General features: G+C 35.4%; 1 long non-coding RNA gene across 1 annotated transcript; it reads right to left on the bottom strand.

Moving 5' to 3' along the window:
• Positions 1–6944: 6944 nt before the first annotated feature.
• Positions 6945–19788, bottom strand: LOC107650680 (uncharacterized). The gene is made up of 2 exons (XR_008915564.1): positions 19394–19788; positions 6945–7314 (listed from the first exon to the last, which is right to left on the bottom strand). It is a non-coding gene; the product is annotated as an uncharacterized LOC107650680 (long non-coding RNA).
• Positions 19789–21885: the final 2097 nt, after the last annotated feature.

Below are 21885 nucleotides of genomic sequence, written 5' to 3'. Positions count from 1 at the left end.
TATGCCATATATATGTGTATATATATATATATATGTCTCATATACATATATGCCTTTATTAAGAATTAATTGTATTTCATACCCAAGAATTGCTTTTTGTTACTTTCAAAATCATATGATGGATCTGTAATTCTGAAGCAAAGATGGCAGAGAAGCTTGATACCACTATGAGAATCCTCTCCAACCAATCTTAATGAATAAGCATTCATTGAGTGCCTACTACTAAAAAGCCTTATGAATACAAAAAAAAAAAAGAATCAACAGAGCCTGACCTCCAGGAGATTACATTCTTATATTGCATTGCACAGATATGAAGACTGTAAGATCATAGCTCTGGAATTGTAGAGGATTGGGGAGGTCATCTAAATAAACTCCCTCCTTTCACAAATGAAGAAATATGGGTTGAGAGAGGTTAAATTACTTGTACAAGGTCATACACTTTGTAAGGTCCTAGGTAATATTTGAATTCAAGTCTTCTTGACCTCAAGTCCACCACAATACTCATTACATCCCCTAGCTGACTCACAATACAATTTAACTGCTTCATCCTCTAGTTCTGGTCTATTAACCTCCTTTGGATGCTATGTCTATTTTAGAGCAAATGAGGTCAGAGACTAGAATGTCTCCATTGTTAAATAGTGTGGACCTCCCAATGAGAAAATCTTGGTTGTAACAAAGATTCCATCCCAAGGTAAGTCCGCGTTGGAGTAAAAACATTTTGATGATGGGGGATTTAAAAACCTCAGATGTCTCTCAGCTCTGGGGAGCTAATCATAGTCACTGAAGTGTTTTAGGAGGCCAGGTCTTGAAAGATGGCCCCAGAAAAGCAATTTGGAAGAAATCTAAATGAGGCAAGCTGTTACAAAGGACCATAAGCAGACGGGCCGCACTCACATTTTCTTGACTCTTTCCGACCTCGATTATATGTCTCCTGGGGCAACAATCCAAACTTTTGGCTTCTTAAGGAAACAGTGTTGGACCTTGATCTGTGCAGAGAGCATTCCTGAAAAGTGGCATGTTGATTACATTATTGCCTTTTACATGTGTCTAATTGCTTCACAGTTTTCTAAGCAGTTTCAAGGATAGATTGTCTTACATCATCCACACAGCAATCTTGTGAAGTAAAAAGGGAATTATTAAACTCTCTTTGTAGATGTGGAAATTTAAGCTTTTAAGGATAGTGATATAATAGGGAAAAGCCCTGGACATAGGGTCAGGAGACCTGGATTCCAGACCAGGACCCCACATTTAAAAGCTTTGTGATCCCAGATAGCACTTCCTTGGAGTTTCAGATTTGTCATAAACAAAATCAAGATAACATTTCCTCAATCAACCTAACAAAACTCAATGAATTGGCCATCATTTGCAAACCAGAAGATACTATTTCATCTGAGGGGTTAATATAGGGCTGTTTTTGTTATGTGACTTGTTGAAGATGGAAGGGCAACTCTGCCTCTCCCAATGCAGGTCTATATTCAGATATGTTCTTTCATAGCATCTGTTTCATACTGTTAAATCAGAATGAGCTTGTGATTCCCCAAGGATTCCAGATGTTTTTAGTAGTTAATTTTTAATTTTTACATGTTGATACAGTTTCTTTTTTTCCCAATATTTTAAACTTTTTTCTCCAGAACTGTTTTCAAGGGACCTCTGTCTAATGACCACCTCCACCGCCAACCTTGCTATTTGTGTACAATAGAGCATTTGAACCCCAGAGTAGGACTTTACATTTCCCTCTACTGAATTCTACATCATTTTCTTTGGTCCATCATTCAGTACAGGTTGTCAAGGTCATTTGGATTCATTCTTTTGTCCAGTAAGCTAACAATGCCTCCTAGCTTTGTGCAATCTCCAATTAGATATGCTCTCTTCATTCATTCAAATTTTTTTTAAAAAGTCAAACACCAGAGGATCAAGAATAGATTCTGGAACTCTCTACTAGAGATCTCCTGATTCATTGAAAAATAAATGATTGCTTCAAATACTTTTTTGTCAATACCAAATAGCCAATCAACTTCAAGTAGCAATTAACTAATTTCCTAAGATATTCTACTTACCTAGGGGAGGGAATAGGGTATTAGTGAGAAGTGGATGTGTAATCATCCTTTGAACTTCAGTTTTCATTTAAGGAACCATTTTTATTCTTTATAAAGAATCTCAGAAATTAGTTTTGTGTTTCCCAGGCACCTTTAAATATTGACTTCTGTTCTTCCACCATCAGAAAAGAATTTTAAATGTTTCTGTTCATTTCAATTCAACAAAATAGTATGTGAGTATTATGTGGGAGATGAAAGACCACATAGACTAGAGGATTGGGAAGAGTCTTCAAATCAGGAAGATTTAGAGTTCAAGTCCCACATTTAACATTCTGGCTGTATCATGCAAGATATTTAACTTTTCAATGTCATAGACCATTCTCAAATACTATGTAAATCACAGAGCAGTTATAGCTTCCTCTAACAATTCCTAATTATGCCACAATTTCCTCATCTGTAAAGTGATAGTTGACTTTATCTTCTAATATCCCTTCCAACTCTAAATCTATGATACTACTATATATAATTAAATCATACATTTATCCTCTGAGATATAATCTTTATAGGTATTGTTATACCCATTTAAAAGATGAGAGAACTGAGGCAGAATCTGGTAAACAGAAACTGGGTATGTCAGTCAATAGCAGGACAAAATCCTTAAGTCTTACATTGAAAAATCTTGAACAAAGTTGATCTTAAAAGGGAAGAATTTGACTTCTCCTTTTAGATGTTGGCATTGCAGGACTAAGCATGTGATTTCCCATCATCAATCAAATAATTAGGGTGAGTCTAAGAATGATGGACCACTGGCTATTCATTGGCTATTCATCAGGGAGCTATGTCTTCAGAGGTCTATGGGTGGGGGCTGAATAAGGGAGCTTCTGAAATTATATTTAATAATCCACAGGGCAGAATTTCTTTGTTTTTGATCACCAGAGAGATCATCAATTAATTGATTTATTGACTATTGCTAGCCTCATCAATAAAATGATTTTCTTACCTAGAAACCAGGCTCTCAAATTCTAAATCATCACACCAGTCTGGGGGGGGGGTGTCAACAAATCCCACCTTCACTTTTGGAAGTCTGAACCTAAGAAGTTTTGGGTATTAGTTTGGCTCTGTCAATAGCTGGCTATTTGTCTTTGACCAAATTACTTTATTCTACAAAGTGGGTCAATAGTTAAGACCCTCCTTGTTTTTAGAACCAGGAATAGTAAAGCTCAGACCCAGCTTCAGGCTCTTACTAGCTATTTGACCTTGAGCCAGTTAATAACTTCCAACCTCAGTTTCCTCACTTGATAAATTGAGGGGTTTGAATTCTAAGGCCCCTTCCAGCTCTAATTACATGCTGTATGTAAATGATGGACTAAAGCAAAATGATGTCTCATTTCCTTTGTAGTCATGACAGTCTTTGAGTCAGGTACTGAAGAGGAATAGGAAAGGGATGGTACACATCATTCATGCCTTCCAGGCAGACTTGTAGTCTAAATAGAAAGAATAAACAAAGCCATAAGGAAAAGCTTTTCAAAACTCTTTGATAGAATAATGCAAATAAGTGTGAATTCATTTATCGAATGAATTATAAATAGTAAAATGTTTGTTACCAGATTTGAGTCAAGAATGAAACAACATTCATGTAATATTCTGACTTATAATAAATTATCATATATATGAACTACCAATTTTTTACAAAATTGGAAAATAACAGTCTATTTTGAGGTGAAAACATAATTTTTCTTTCAGGAATCAGGATTTATAATATGCAGAAAATAGGTCCAAAGAGTCTGTAAGCCTTTGTATCCATTCATTTCTTAATACCTAACTACATTTTCCTACATATATTTCATTGTCCTTCCCTGCATATCAGAGGAGAAGCCTCAAGCCTGCATATCATGAATATTTTTTTTCATGAAGAAAGTTGGAAGGCTTTGGACCTGACCAACACAAAATTGTATTGAAAAGATACACACATACCTACATGGAATTGATTATAATTTTAGCAGCTAGGAAATCACTGGTTTCCAGTGTTGGAAGTGTTTTACCATATTCTTTGTGTTTATGGTCAAATCAACTAGCAGACACAGACCAACATCAACCCCAAATTAGAAGAAAAGATAAAAGTGGGAAAAATAAATTCCATGCAACTAGAAGAGCTCCAATTCTATCTAATCAAACAAGTGGATGGCACTAGAAAAATGGGATATGACTGAGTACAGACATTGAGAAACAACATTGCTTGAAGAATTTAACCAAAATGAACTAGTCGCCACAATGAGAATATAAGAAAACCCCATAAACCTTGGAAACTAGAAAAAAAATTGGGGTCCTCGAGAAAAGCAAAGAATTAAAATGTTATAATGAGTACTTCAACATATTATAAAATGGAATAGGAGATTGCACAGGAAATAAAATGCAAAACAAATAATTTTAATAAATATTCAGAGAAACAGAATCCAAGAGCAAAATGAAATTGCTTTATAAACTCACTTGAAAACCTATCATAGAAGATGATGGAAGATTATAAAGTAATCTGATAAAATAATTTAAAAGGAATACATGAGGAAACCACAACTCAAAAGAAACAAATATATATTGTGCGGCTATGCTGTCTAAATCATTATGTTAGGTACAAGGAAAGCAAAAAATGAAATCATCCTTGCTTCCAAAGAGCTAACACTCTGAAGAAATTTGATGAGAGAATCAGCTAAACCAGATCATTCTAAAAGCATTTATACAAGGAGTTAGAAGGGAAACCACCAATAGATATAAAATAGAACAGATTTGTGAGTGTCTTGCTAAGTAATCTAGTCTTATGACCATCCTGGAACTCATAGATTTGAACTCAATGTTCAATAAATAAGAAAGTGAATAAGATTAAAACTTTAACCCAACTTCATACCCCAGGAGTAGGCAAGCTTCCAATTTACTAAATAACAATCTAAAAAATAAGTAACTTGGCACAGAAATTCCTCTAGAATCTCATTCTTCTTTTCAAACTTTTCCACCTGTTCCAATAAGTATCTCATTACTATTGGTTGACTGAAATTGATGTTTCCTTTTTTTTTAACAGCTCCTATAACCATCCTTCAAAGTTTATAAAAAATATGGGATTGTTGCCTTCAGAGGTCATCTAATAAAATCTCTTTCCTGAAAGAAGAATCTCTACTATTTTATAGTTGACTATCAGTCTGTCCAGCCACAGACTGATAAATAAAAGAGAATTGAAACTCATTAATCCCCAAACAATCTGTTTTATTGTTAAAAATTCTAATTGTTTAGAATTTTTTGCTTTATTGAGCTGAAAATTACTTATAACCTGGACTGATTGGTCCCAATTGAGACTCTCAAAGTCAGAAGGGATTGGATATCTTTGAACAGAGTAATGACAGACTCTTGACCAAAATGACATTTACCCAGCAAAAGAATAAATAATCTATATTTGCTTGTTGTCCTTCAAATGCAAAAATAGGTGTTCTATAAATGTAAAATTTTAAGTATTGAAATGGAAAGGGGAGATGGTGGTGGTGTGGATCTTAAAATTTCTCAGACTCTACCTTGGAACATTATCTTAAGGTTATGGTTAAGGTTATTCCCCATTTAAACAATGGAGGTACTTGATCAGGAATGTATGTGAGAACTTTACATTACTCCACCCATACTTAGACAGTGCCTTAGGGGAAGATAAAGTTGGAAACTCCTTACTGAACAATGATAAAGTCCTTAACTCATACTTACAGTGAGGCAAAAGCCCTTAAGCTAGGTCTATTTTTAGATCTAATACAAAAGGGTGCTAAGTACCTATGAAGGTCAAATGAATCACTAAAAAGTCAAGCAACTTACAAGGGGCAAGTTTAGCAAAGAGGTGTGAAGTACTCAGAAGATAAAATCTACCCAGAGAAGGTGAGAACTAAAAACTAAGAATGGGCTGTCCTAGGAAAAGCGTCTACTGTGATTGGTAGATGTAAAATTTTAGGGGAGGTGACACAAGAGAAATTTCTCTTTAAAAGGAGCTGTCTGAACCAGTTCAAGGTAGTTTGATTTAGTTCAGCTTTGGTAGCTGAATTGGAGGTCAGGAGTCAGAGGAGGCTGCTGGGTCTCTGAACACTAGAGTTTTGCTTGGAAAGATCTTGTGGCGAGTGATTAAAGACTGACTTAGTTTCTCTCTTAAAGAGAAAGGCCTAGGCCATTGGCTTTTTCCTACTATTTCCTCTTACTCTGTCTCTTTCTCTTTCCTTAATTCCTTCATTTATATTAATTTAAATCTCCATAAAACCCAGCTGACTTGGGTATTTCATATTTGAGAATTTTTCCCATGGTGACCACTTATTTTTTATTTAATTCAAGACACTAAAATTATTTTTTACAGTTTGGGCAATTCACAGACTTGAAACCCATATTTTCATGATCACAGTGGAGGAAACTCATCATGTAGTTACTCTTAAATTCTGTACCAGACAGAATAGCTACATTATAAGAAGAAGCATAGCAGAAGAGATGGCCACAAACTCACAGTTGGAAAAAGATCTAAGTGAAGAGCTAACTGTACTTTAGGAGTTCCTATGTAAATTCACCCACTATATAAAATAAGCAAATCAAACTAGACATCCTAAAGCAAAGGGGAAAATTTGAACTCTGTGGGTATTGTGGAACCTTTATGGGAGAGGGACCATCACTGGAATGGGACTCTGGAAGGGTCTCCTTTATTAAAAAGGAACAGTGCTTAGCACAGGGTCCAAAACATAGTAGATGCCAGAGAAACACTAGTTAAATAACATAGAAAATAAATTAAACAAATGTTGGGGGAATAATATTGAACAATAGAGGATCTGGTTATATGAGGAACTGCTATAACCAGAGGGAAGAAATAGGGTGAAGAGTAATAAAATTTAAGATCTACAGAAGTCAAAATAGGATTATGATGACTAGTGTTTATTACAGCACTTGGACAGAAAGATGAAATAGCTGAAAACTTCAGAAAAAAAGACAGTGACAAAATTTTCTGAAAAACTGATGAAATTCTCTCTCCAGTTATAAGGAAATGAGCAGGAGGGGCTGCTGCAAAGGAAGAAGCAGGAAGGTTCCACAATTCTAGGAGAGTGACAGAGTTGCTTTTCCTTGGGGACAGTTGAAGCTGGAGATGGTTGGTCTAAGCTCCTTGGATGGACCTTGTGAGTTGGACTAGTCTCCCTCTCTTGTGACTGTCTTTTTGATCCAACTGCTTGTTCCTGTGTCCTTGTGTGTATCCGGTTTTTGTTGATAGCGTGATTTTCCAACAGAGCTGCTTAAGACATCCAAAAGTCAACTGTCAGTGAGAACTCTTTCCCTTTTATCCTGTTCCTGTTTACCTTCAAAACTTACCACTTTTATTCATCATCTAAGGGGGGTTAATTTGGTTAGTGAAAGGTATTTATTGTAGGAATTGGGACTTTAGGTAGAGAGGTGTTAGATAGTGCAGATACCTACTGTTATAAGATAACTAGATTTGGAGGGGGGTGATTATATTATTAAAATAGATCATCCTAATTCCTTTCTGTTCCTTTCCTTAACTTGAATAAAATAAAGATACTTTTTGAAAGCCTTCTCAAACCTAAGATCTTCTGATAACTGGCCTAAAGACAATACCTGATAATCCACCTAACCCTATAACCCTATATACTATGTATTACATGTACTTATTTTTTATTTTACTCCCCTTTCTCTGTTTCTGTCTCTGTCTCTCTCTTTTAATCCTTCTTTCTCTTAATCTATGTCAAAAGCAGAGGATTTGATGAATCCTTGATTTCCCTTGGTAACCTCATTTTTAACAAGAAGGAAAAAAAAAGAAAAAATGGAACTGTTATTCTGGACTTGATGTTCATAAGCATAGTAGTTGCTCATGGGGGTTTAGGATCATATTACAAAAAATTTTATTTTAATTAGATCTCGGAACATTTAATAAAAATAACATATTTACTTAATAATGTTTATAAATGATTAAGTATAGTGTATTATAGATTGTGTAGTACATCCTTTATCCTTTCCTCCATTTTATAACTGAGGAAATAGAAGTCAAGAAGTTAAATGACTTGCCCAAGGTAACACATATAGAAAGAGAGCAGATGGAAAATGAATCCTCTGACCCCAAGTCCAGGCCTTTTTCCACTGTATTATGGTAAGAGATAATGACCACTCCTTTAGGATGTGTAAGAGAAAACATCTGTGGTGTACATCCAATCCTGTACACAGGCTATTGCTTTTTCTGTCAGGCTCCTCCATTTGCCACCTCTTGAAACCTATCTTCCACAGAAGGCAAACATTATGTTAGAGGGATAACTTTGCCTATTCATTTCCCCAATTTTCAGGGCTAAGGAATTTCAGAGAATTCATCATATGTAAGAGCTGCCCCAAATCCATTTAAATTAGTTTGTCAGTGAAAGCCACAACGGTCTACAGTGAACCCTAGCAGACTTCCCCTTTTGACTTTATTTGATTGTTAATTTCCTCATGGTGATCCATTATCTGTAGGCTGGCTGGAGTCATGATTCACTCTACATACCAGCCATCTCCTTGTTATCTCTACTGCTACACCTGGGCCTGAAGAGAATAATGATTATAAAGGAGAAAGAGAAATCAGAGCTACTCAGTGTAAAGGAGAAATATTTGAATTAAAAGATAAAAGAAAACAAAAACCATTAATAGGGGTTTAAAATCAAAGAAAGTATCTTGATCAATCAATGATCATTTCTTGTTTACTATGTGCAGGAAACTATATTAAATTCTGGGTATTGTAAGACCAAAAATGAAGAAATCAATACTCTCTAGAAGCTTCCATTTAAAAAGAATTCCTTATTTTCCTTCTTAGAATCAATATTAAGGATCAGTTCCAAGATAAAGTGGTAAGGGCTAGGCAATTAGGATCAAGTGACTTGCCTAGCATCACACAGCTAGGAAATGCCTGAGACCTGTCAACATGGAAATATAGAGATCCCCAGTTTAGTTAGTTTGAGTGTAGAAATCCCAGGTTTTGACCTTGTCACAGGAGAGGTTTCCCCCTGAGGGAAGGTCCCTCTTCACCAGACAGTGAGCTTCCTGGTAGTTTGGGTGGGAACAGCTAATCCCATCCAATATTGAACATCCCTTTTGTCCCAATGGTTTCTCCCCCTAGGCTAAGGTCCATGACCAAGGTGGCCCAGCCCTGGGTTTAGTCTTTCCCTTTTGTGTCCATTGTAGGGCATCAGCCCCTCATTATTATTCCTGTCTGGAACTCTTCATTTTCCTTTCTCACCATTGTAAAGTCAATCAACTACCCCCAGGTCATCTAGAGTGTTATATAGGTTCCCCAAATTCTTTTGTTCCTCTGAGTCCATCATCCCAGGGGCTGGTGACCAGGGCATCTTGACTCTGTGCAGTCTTGGAAAGGAGCTCTGTTGTCATATTAGTAGCGCTAACCCCTTTTTCCTTGATTAAAGAGTGATTTTTGACTATTTTAATAGTTCTGTGTTTTTTCTAGTTGACAGACCAAATAAAAAAAAATTAATTTAGAATATTTTTCCATGGTTATATGATTCATGATTCCCTTCTCCCTGCTTTTTCCTCCCCCCTCCTGAAGCTGACAAGCAGTTCCACTGGATTATACATGCATCATTGTTCAAAACCTATTTCCATTTTATTCATATTTGTAGTAGAGTGATTCTTTAACATCAAAATTCTTCCAACCACATAATTGATCGTAAGTTTTTCTTCTATGTTTCTGCTTCCACAGTTCTTTCTCTGAATGTGAATAGCTCTTTCTCCTAAGTTCCTCTAGATTGTCCTGGGTCATTGCATTTCTGCTAGTGGAAAAGTCTATTACATTCAGTTGTGCCATAATGTATCAGTCTCTGTGTACAATGTTCTCCTGGTTCTGCTCCTCTCACTCTGCATCAGTTCATTGAGGTCCTTCCAGTTCACATGGAATTCTTCCAGTTCATCATTCCTGTCAGCACAATAATATTCCATCACCAACAGATACCACAATTTATTCAGTCATTCTCCAATCACTGGGCATTCCCTCATTTTCCAAATTTTGGCCACCACAAAGAGTGCGGCTATACATATTTTTGTACAAGTCTTTTTTCTTATTATATCTGAGGCCAAATTTGAACTGAGCACTTCCTGTCTGCAGGTCTGGCTCTCAATTCACTGAGTCGGCTACCAGCCCTGAAGCTTTCTTTTTAATATGGGGGATACCAAGAACATATATAACCATACACAGAATAGGGACTAAATACTGAGTGGTCAAAAAATGGGCATGAGCTGTTATGATGATCAGACAAGGTTCCATGTAGAAATCGGTGTTTAAATTGAGAAAGGATTCCACATAATATAGATAAGAATGAAATACATTAAACACACATATGATGTCTTTTAGAAAGGCATGGAGACAGTAAAGGAATTCGGTATGAGGAAAATGGTGTCAACTTGTCTGGCTCAGAGAGAGTAGGAGTGGAGCAATATATATAAGCATCCTAGAAAAATACATTGGTTAAGGTGTTAAGAGGCTGTTAGCACTAAAGAGGAATTTATATTTAATCCTAAATACAAAAGGGAACTCCTGGAGTATTTGAGTAGGAGAATGATATGGTCATATCTCAGTTTTATGAAAATCACTTTGACAGGTGTGGAGGATAGATTGGAGTAGGGAAAAGGAGGCAGGGAGAGAATTTACAGGGCTGTTGATGCAATCTAGATTAATCATAACATGATCAAAATACCAAATCATCTAATTAGATCTCAAAATACTAAAAGAATCGGGTACATGTGATTTCAGAACTATTATCAGTGACCTTAGAAATATTCGAGAGAAACAAAGAGATGCTACAAGCCTAAAGGATGATGATAATTTTTTAAGAGAGAATTTTTAAACATTTTTAGTCACATCTGATTCTTCTTGACTCCACTTTTTTTTTGTAGATATAATGGATTGGTTTGTCATTTCCTTCTCCAACTCATTTTACAGATGAGGAAACTGAGGTAAACAGAGTTAAGTGACACAGTCACAGAAGTGTCTGAGGTCACATTTGAATTCAAGAAGATGAATCCTCCTGACTCCAGGTGCCAAACTCTTAAGTACTCTTCTACCTACTGTTCAGAGAAATATCCTGAAAACTGTCAATGAACCTGATGTGGATTCTAAATCCTTCCATTAAGGGAATTGTTGGTAAACATCTAGGAAAAATGATCAATTGGACAGAAACTTCAACAAGAATATTCCATGTCAGGGCAAACTCATTGCCTTTTTTTTTTAAGTAAGGCTACTAGGGTGTTAAAGAACAGTATCACAGATTCCACTTACCTAGATTTAAGTGAAGCATTTGCTAAAATCTCTCGTGCTATTTTTTGTGAATAATATGGAGAGATATGAACTAGTGGGCGGTCCTGGGAGGTAGACAGACAGAGGAATGATCAAATGACCAGATAGAAAGAATCATCAGCAATGGTTGGGTGACATTGTGGGTGATTGACTTTGGTAGAGGCCCTCAGGAAGCAGGATTGGGCCTCAGATGTTTAAAGATTTTTTTCAATGAAATATATAAAGTCATGTCAGACAACTGTCAATTTTGCAAAAGACACAATTAGGCATGATAGGCAACATATTGGATAATAGTCAAAACTGAAGATTAGCTGGAAGCTTAGAATGTTGGACTATCTCTAATTAGATGAAATTTAACATCAAATGAAAAGTCTTATAGTTGGCCTCAAAAAAAAATCAATCTCACAAGTACAAGACAGAAGAGGCACAACTAGGGAGCAGTGTTATCTGAAAAAGGCTTAAAGATTTTAGTGATTTGAAAACAATGTGAGAGCATTATGGTATACTGGACTTTGCTTTGTTTAGAGAAGCTGGGTGGTACAGTGGATAGAGTGCCAAGCCTGAAGTCAAGAAGATTCTGAATTCAAATATAGCCTCAGACATTTACTAGTTATGTGATCCTAAACAGGTCACTTTATCCTCTAAGCCTCAGTTTCCTCTTCGATAAGATGAGCTGCAGAAGGAAATGGAGAACCACTCCAGTTATTTTTGCCAAGAAAATCCCAAATGGGGGAAGAATATCAGAATTTACTGAAATAACTGAATGACAATAGCCTTTCTTGAGGGACCTTAATGTCCAAAATCAATATGACTTCTGTACTTTTCCCTAGTCAGAAATGATCTGTAGTATTGTGCATAGCCTTGGCATAATAATAAGTTTTTGGTTTACAAAGCACTTTTCTCATTTATTTCTCACACTAACCCTGGGAAACATATGCTATTGTAATTTCCATTTTACAGATGAGGAAACTGAAGCAAAGGATAAATAACTTGCCCAGGGTCACCCATCCAGTAAGTGCTTAAGGCTAAGTTTGAACTCAAGATTTCCTGAATCCAGGTCCTACATTCTATTCATTGTACTAACTATTCTATTCCTCACTTTCATTTATATAATAATAATAGTTACAATTATTATTACTGACAACCTATACCAAGATAAGGTCAAAATGGGTATATGAATTAGACATAAAGGGTGATACCAAAAGTAAATTAGGGGAATATAGAATAGTTTACCTGTCAGATCTATTAAGGGAAGAATTGATAACCAAAGGAGATAGAGAACATTACAAGATGTAAAATGAATAATTTTGCCAATCCAGATTAGAAGGGAAACAACTAACTGGGGGGAAATTTACAACAGATTTCTCTGATAAAGGTTTCATTTCTCAAATCTATAGAGAGCTACATCAGATGTAAAAAACACAAGTCATTCTCCTACTGACAAATGGTCAAAGAATGTGAACCAGCAGTTTTCAGATGAAAAAAAATCAAAATTATCAGTAATCATATAAAATGTAAGGCACTCTTGATTAGAGAAATGCAAATTAAAACATCTCTGAGATGCCTCCTTACGTGTCAGATTGGCCAATATGACAGCAAATGAAAGTGATAAATATTGGAAGGGATTTGCCAAAATTGGGACACTAATGCACTTTTGGTGGAGTTGTGAAATGATCCAACCATTCTGGAGCACATTTTGGAACTATGCCCAAAGGGCTATAAAACTGTACATACTCTTTGATCCAGTAATACTACTCCCAAGTTTTTATCCCAAACAGATAAAAATGTGGGGGAGAAAGAACTCCTTGTATAAAAATATAGATATCATGTAGTGGTAAAGAATAGGAAATTGAGGGGATATTCATCAAATGGGGAATAGCTGAGCAAATTGTGGTGTGTGACAGTGATGAAATCCTATTGTGCTATAAGAAATGATGAACAGGATGATTTCAGAAGAGATGGGAAGTCCCACATGATCTGGTAAAGAACCAGAATAACATGGTACACAGTAACACCAATATCGTGGGATGGTCAGCTGTGAAAGACTAAACTACCCTCATCAATACAATGATCCAGGACAATTCTGAAGGACTTAGGACAAAGAATACTATCTACCTAAAAAGAAAGAACTGTTTGAGTGAGAATGCCAATGAAAGCATACTATTTTTCACTTTAGTTTCAGTTTCTATTTTGGAGTTCGGTTTTATATGAGGACACTCTTACAGCATTGACCAATATGGAAATAGATTTTGCATGATAATACATGTATAACTCAGATCAAATTGCTTACCATCTCCAGGAAGGGGGAAGAAAGGGGCTAAGGGAGACAATTTGGATTTTATAATTTTGGGGAACTTATGTGGAAAATTGTTATTACATGTAATTTGTAAAATATCTTAAAAATAATTATCATTAGTAATAATAATATTTAACATTGTGTAAAGTATAAAATTATGGTTGGGGGGGCAGCTGGGTAGCTCAGTGGATTGAGAACCAGGCCTAGAGATGGGAGGTCCTAGGTTCAAATCTGGCCTCAGCCACTTCCTAGCTGTGTGACCCTGGGCAAGTCACTTGACCCCCATTGCCTAGCCCTTACCACTCTTCTGCCTTGGAGCCAATACCCAGTATTGACTCCAAGATGGAAGGTAAGAGTTTTAAAAAAATAATAATAATTAAAAAAAAATTATGGTTGGACTGAATATATAAGAGTATGGTTGCCAGGAATTAATCAAGTCCAAATGATTTTTTAGCAATTTATTTCTAAAATAGAGGGAAAGTGTGAAAGTAGAGAAATAAGAAAGAGGGCAGAGTAAGAAATCTAGCTTAATGAGTGAGACTATTGCTCAAGCCCTGGCCTTTACTCAGGCAGGGCTCCAGAAGCCCCAGTCAGAGGACCTAAGGGTCAATTAACAAAGGTTTTAGCCATGAGGCCTCCTCCCAAATGAGCCCCCCCCCCCAGAGGCTAGTACCCCCAGGAAAGCCAGGGAAGAGAGTCAGTCTTTTTCACTCACCCACATGGTAGTTCTAAGGGAAAATAGAAGCAGTCCAAGGTCCTCAGCTGGAGCTCCTCCAGGGTCATGTTGAAGGTGAAAGACTTTGTCACAGGAAGTTCTTGGCATTTTTAAAAACCATTCCTTTTTGTCACTTCCTGTGACTTCCTTCCATTTTACATGAACCAATTACAGCTAAAGTTTTGTTTAGGATTGCCCAGGTGGTAGTCAGTGGGTTCTGATTTATCACCCACTATCACACACATGGATCACAGACCTCCCCCACTTAAGGAAAAGTGGGGTGTATATGCTTCTGGTGATTAAATCTAAAAATGGACAGGGGAGAGTTAATCCTATCTGCACAATGGCAAAAACATCTTAAAATTTGAAAAGTGATTTTCATATAATGTCTCACTAAGTGATGTCATTTCATATCATCAACATATCCAACTTATGTCTCATTTCTATTCTTAGGTCCACCATCCTAGGTCAAGTTGTCATATTTTACCTGGATTATTCCTTTAACCTGCCAATTGGTCTCCTTCCTTCAAGTTCCTCACCATTACAAACTCTCCTCCACTTAGCTACCCAAGTGACTTTCCTAAAGCATAGGGTGGATCATGTCAACTCTAAACCCCAACCCAACAAACTCCAATGAATACCTTTTATCTCCAGGATTCAACATAGATTCTCCTGTTTAGCTTCTAAATTTTGTCAGAAAATGTCCCCTTCTGACTTTTCAATCTTCCTTCATATTACTTCCTTCCAAGAACTCTTTGATCCAGCTATAATGACCTGCTTTTTTATCTATATCAATCAACTCCTTTTATTACACTGTTTTCCCTCTTTAAATTATTTCCTACTTATGCAATATTCATCTTAGTTCCACATGTCTATTTGCATGTTGTCTTCCTATTAGATTGTGAGCTACTCAAAAGTAAGAACATCTTTGGCTCTTTTTGTATCACGAGAGCATTGATTGACTAATCGGCTTCCTTTGTAGTGGCCATTCCCAATGACTGCAATAGAAAATAGAATCACTCCTCACTCTCTCTTAGAGGTGATATAGCAGATCTGGAGTGTGTTCATATCTGGCCTCAGACACCAGCTACGTGCCCCCTAGACAAGTCACTAAATATCTGTCCATTTCAGTTCTCCCATCTGTAAAATAGAGATAAGAATCCCACCAAATTTCCAGAGTTGATGGGAGTAGCAAAAGAGATAATATTTGCCAAGCTCTTTGCAAACCTTAAGCACTACATATATATTAGCTATTAGCCATTAATTGAGTTTCTTGGAATAATTTGTTCCTTTTAGGCCTCAGTTCAAGGACCATCTTCTACATGAAGTCTTTTGTGATCCTTTCAAGTGCTGGTACTCTCCTTCCCTGAATTCCGTGTAATTAATTTTGTACATGTGACATATTTAGGCATATGCACTTCCTAGTTAGTATGTAAGCTCCTTGAGAGCAAGTACTATTTGATTTTATTCTTATCTATAGTTTAGCACACTCTCTGACCTATAGTAAGCATGTAACAGATGTTTACTGCTTTATTGATTGATTGACTAAGTGACCTTTAAAGTCCCTTCCAGCTATAAATCTATGATCCTATATATATATATGTATATATATATATAAACATATATATGATGTATTTATGTATATATATATATATATATAAGTACCTTACAGGAATATAATTTAATAACCATTATTTATTTTAAAATAAATATTTTGGGGGGTAGGACACTTGCAGGTGGGAAAATAAGAAAAGCCCTAATATATAAGGTGACATTTAAGCTGAACATTAAATAAAATAAGGGATTTGAAGAGGGAGAGGGAAGGAGTAAGTGCATTCTAGGCATAGGAGACAAACTAGCCCCCCCAAAAAATGGGGGCTGGTGATGGAATTTCATGTGTGAGTCAGTCATTCCAGTCAAGAAGAATTTATTAAGCACTTACTATGTGCCAGGAACTGTCAGTTCAGCTAAATTAAAGTTCTATATTCCTAAATATTTATTGAATGAGTAAATTAACAATTTTCAAAAATTCCACTGCTTACCAAAGAACAAGGAGCCTCTCAGTGTGAAAGCAAGAACCATCTGGAGCAATGAGACAGATTTAAAAATGAAGAGAAAGATCCAAATCTTTCCACAATTAGCAGAATTAGATTAATGCCAATTAATTATGATGTTGTCACAAAGTGAACACAAACTAGCCAGAAGTGTGGATCATCTTTTCTGTATTCTCCACGATGACCCAGTTTTCTTATGGCTGTTGGCTGTCTTTTGCTAATTGGGCAGAGTTCTCCTGATTATATTCTGGCATCATATTTCTTCCTAGAAGACTCTGCCAACTGCTGTGCCCATTGGGAGAATGGGGATAGTGGTCTAGAAGAAATACTGAGAATGCTAGGATATGATATCTAGTCTAATAAGGATCTTAGATGTCATCTGTTTTAATGTCTTTATTATAGGTTAGGAGACTGTGATCCAAAGTAGTCAACAGACTTGTCTAAGGTCACACAACTAATAAGAACTAAGCAGAGCTGTAATTTGAATGTGGATCCTTTGATTTGAATTTCAACACTCTTCTTACCACATTGTACCACAGAATCAGAATATGATTTAGATACAGGCTTCTGCCTACCTAGGGATCAATTGTTATGGAATAACTAGAATATACTGTACTGCTTGGATATAGTCTCATTTTCCCACCTCCATGCCATTGCATTCACTATTTCCAGTCCTTAGAATGTCCTCCCTTTCTCTATTCCCTTGTTGAATTATTAATAATGTTTTAATTCATAATTTCAAATTAATTTCTGATATTTTACTGATATGTACACTGCAGGTGAGGGATATTAAAATTCTTCTACAAATATTTAGTAAATGGGATTGCCCAATTCCATATGAAACATCCTGAGAATTGGTCCACATTTTCTTCTACACTTTTATTACATGACTCTTAAACTCAGGACCTTATCATGGACATGAACATAGTAGATATTTGCTAAATATTTGTTGAATTAGAATGAATTATTTTTTTCTTTGTATTAACAATGCTGAATATAATGACACATAAATAGTTATTGAATGGAATGGAATTGTTAATTGATGAATTTCAACATATCTCTGCAGGTGATTTCACATTACTCCCCCTTGCATATTCTATAACATAGAGAAACAGGCCTTTATGTTGTTCTCCATACAGAAGATTCCATATCCCTTCACTGTGACTGGTACAGACTCTTTATACCCCAAATGCTCTTCCTCTTTGTCTCCTTTTGAACCATGAGCTCTCTACCATCCTCTGTTCAAGAGTAACTTTCAATAAAAGATCTTTCTTGATTCCTCCAGGTGCTAAAATCAATCTACTCAAAATTATTATGTAATATATGTATATATATATATTACATATATATATATATCTTATTTAGGTAGATGTTCATCACCCCCCCCCCATCTCCATTCCCCCTTAGGAGAATGTCAACTTTTTGAGAGTAGGAATTGTATATACAGTGCCTACCATATAATCTGACCTATATCAGTTAGCAAGAACTTAGTAATTATCTACTATGTAGAAAACACTATGCTAAGCCTTGGCATTATATAGAACACAATGAAATTACATCTAATTTCAAGAATCATATATCATAGTAGCTTGATGGCATAGAGGATGGAGTCCTTGACTTGGAATTAAAAGATATATAAAAGATATTTCCTCCATATTGTACTTTTGAAATAGATTTTAGAAAGTAAATGTAAGATTTTACATTTACCCGTTCAACTGAAGTTTATCCTATTTGATTAGACTGACTTCCAGATTTCCAAGATTTGTTAGGATCTTTATTCTTTTATTCATTGTGTGAGTGATCTGTCTCAGTTGTCTGCTGCCTGTAAAATTCATATTTGATCTGTGATGATGATGAATTTATTGGTAATTGACAAACAGGTAAAAAAGGTCCAATTGATTATCCTTATGACACTACACTGGAGATGCCCTTCAAAAGTGACATTGAAACATTATTAATTTCTCCTTCCCTTTGACAATATAATAAATTTAAGCTCTCTCTAAATAAATTATTGCCTAGTTGAAAAGATCTTGGTCTTTTTTGTATCATGGACATCTCTGATAAAATGGTGAAACTCATGCACTCCTTCTAAGAATGATGTTTTTGAATGCTTAAGATGAATTATATAAGATTTCAAAGGAAAATAACAAACCAAATTGAAACGATTTAAAAAAGAAAAAAAATAAACAAGTTTGCAGAATCCAAGTTAAGAACATCTGGTCTGGGCCACATTTTTCTAGCTTTAGTATAAAAATAGAGTTAGATATTATGCTTTGATAAAAGTAAGTTTACCCATAATAGTACCCATAATAGTCTTCTGATCTTTAGCTTAGTGACTCTCTCAAAAAAGAAAATGAGTAATTCTCAGAGGTGGAGCCAAGATAGCAGAGAAGAAACATTTAATTAAGATCTTTCAAGAACTTTAAACAAAACAACTTTTTAAAATATCTCAAGGGAGAAGGAATCTAGGTGACTCAATCAATTAAAAGACCAAATTAGAAGGAGTTTGGGGTTCAAATATGGCCTCAGATATTTCTTAGCTATGTCAACATGTGTTAGCCACTTAACATTCATTGCTTAGCCCTTACCACTCTTCTAGGTTGGAACCAAAACAGAGTTTTGATTTTAAGATGGAAGGCAGGGATTTAAGTGCCTAAAATAAAATTATGGAGTAGCAAAGTCAATAAAAGATCAGGATGAGAAATTTATGCAGGCCAGGATAATTTAAGAGGTGAGTAAAACAAGTTTTTGACACCAGGGTGGGGGTTGACTCAGAGTACACCTTGTATCAGAATCAATGGTAGGAATTAAAAGGTATTACACCACAGTAACAGCTTCAGGAGCATTCAATCCAGAGATGATAAAGGGATTAAGGAATTTTTCAGAAGGACATTATAGAAGATCCTTTTGCTGGCACTGGGTGTAAGACAGGGCTCTATTTGATAACTCCATTTCACCTACCTGTTATCAGAGCACAGTTCTAGATGGAGAAAATCTCTTTTAGTCCCAATAGGTCAGTAGTTCAGAGAAACAGTAGCTGCAGCTGAAAGGGATCAAAAGTGCTTCCTTGGTTAGTGGTGATCACACTTCTCCCTAAATCATACCATCTTGAAAGCAGTGGGAATTTTCCTAACCCCAGAATTAGCTCTGAGAAGATCTAGGTGAAAAAGCCTAAAGCTTGACTCAGTGCTCCTTCATGGCCATCCTTGGAGCAGAGCCTAACTATAAAATAAAGTCCAAAGAAAAGAAATATTCTGGGGAAAATGAGTAAACAACAACAATAAAAGAATCTGTCCGTAGAAGGCTACTATGGTAACAATGAAGTCACAAACTCAGAAGACAACATCATAACAGATAAGAGTAAAGTATTTGAGAGAATTTGAGAGAAAGAGTAAAGATTTGAGAGAAGCACAAAATGGTAAACATTAAAGAGAAATCAGAAGATTAAAATGTTTAAATATATGCATGAATAAGGTACATGTAACAAAATTTTAGCATTATTAAAGAAGTTGAAAGGACCCTACATATTCTTAGGAAATGGAAATGATTATATTGTATTGGGAAGATCTCAAAAAATAGATTGGTGAGAAGGGGATAGAGGGAGAAAGAGAGAGGAAGATTGGTAAAATTATCTCACATAAAAGAGGCACACAAGCAAGAGTTTTTACATTCAAAGCAAAAATTATTGGGGTAGTGGGCAAGGTTTGAACCTTGCTCTCTTCTGAATTTGTTCAAAGAAGGAAGACTGTACATACAAATATATTCAATCGGGTATAGAAATCTATCTTAATAGGGATGTAGGAGAAGAAGAGGAAGAGAAAAAGTGGAAGAATAATAAAAAGTAATGCTTATTAAGGGAGGCAGTGATCAGAAGCAACTTGGGCTTTCCAGGAGGGATAGTGTAAAAAGTGGGAGAGAAGACAGCACAGTGAAATTGGATTGTGAGAATACACAGTTAATCACAATTGTGAATATAAATAGGATGTTAATGCGAATTCACCCATAAAACAAAAATCAACATAAGAATCAATTGGAAATTACAATCCAACAATATGTTGTTTACAAAAAATAAATTTGCAATATACACAATTCAAATAAGAGACTAGGGCAGAATCTGTAATGTTTAACTCCAATTTTAAAAAGGGAGGGGTAGCAATGATGCTTTCAGTTAAAGAAAAGGGGAAAATAGATAAATAACAATTTCATTTATTAGATTAATTTGACTAGTCTATATGTAAACAGGTAAATAATTAAAAGGGATAAACGAGGAAACTACATCTTGCTAAAAGGTAGCATAAATGATGAAACATTATCAATATTAAACAGATATGCATCAAATATATCATCCAAATTCTTAAATAAAAAGTAAAATGAATTATAGGAGGAAATAGAAAGTAAAATTATATTACTAGGGACCTCTACTATCTCTTCTCAGAGCTAGATAAATCTAATCATGAAATAAAAATGAGTAAAAGGATATAAATAGAATTTAAGAAAATGTGGGTATGATAAACCTTTAGCAAAAACTGAGTAAGAATGTAAAGGAGTACACCTTTTTCTCAGTTGTACATGGATCCTTTACAAAAGTTGACTATGTATTGTGGCATTAAAAAACTCACAACCAAATTCAGAAAAGCATACATATTAAATAGATCCTTTTAATAGTATAATGCAATGAAACTATATTCAATAAAAGGCCAAGGAAGCTTAAATTAAAAACAATTAGAGAATAATCTAATCTTGAAAGATGAGCAAGTCAAAGAAAAATTATGCTTATTTTCTCAATGGACAGTAGAGGGTAGGAGGAAGAAAAAGAATTTGGAACTCAATTTTTTAAAATGAATGTTAAAAATAAATAAATTTTAGCTTTTAAAAAAGGAAATGAATTGAACTTTAACAAAATCATACTGACTATTGGAAATTACCAATTTCTGTTCTCCATTCTTACCACTCCTGCCCTTGAATAGAGTTACATTCCATTGGTTCTAATTTCAAAAAGTTGTACTTGAAAGAATTTTCTATCTGAATACATGCATTCAGAGAAAATGAGAAATAGGAAAGAAGAAGAATGAAGAGGAGGAGGAGGAGGAGGAGGAATAGGAGACATAAGAGGAATTCAGACAGAGGGAGAAGAAAGGGAGTAGGGAGAGATGACAGGGAAACAGAGAAATAGAGAGGAGAAAGAAAAATGATAGAAAGACCAAAAGAAAAAGATAAAAGAAAGAAAAACATAGAAGAGGAGTAAAACAAAAAGAGAGTAGAGTAAAAGATAGAATTCCTTTGAGTTTAAAGTTGTTAAAGACCCCTGAGAGCAAGGAGAATGTACTTAGGAAAGTTAAGAATCAGTCTATTATAAGAAACAGATAGACAGAGACAGAGAGGGACAGAGGTAGAGAGGAAGAATGTGGCATGAAATATGACAGAAGAGTAGCCAAGGGGAGATGCCAGATGAT

Source organism: Monodelphis domestica, chromosome 1, assembly GCF_027887165.1.
Source record: "Monodelphis domestica isolate mMonDom1 chromosome 1, mMonDom1.pri, whole genome shotgun sequence".
NCBI classification, from domain to species: domain Eukaryota; kingdom Metazoa; phylum Chordata; class Mammalia; order Didelphimorphia; family Didelphidae; genus Monodelphis; species Monodelphis domestica.
Note: the sequence above shows the minus strand (reverse complement) of the source record. Positions and strands in the feature narration are given on the sequence as shown.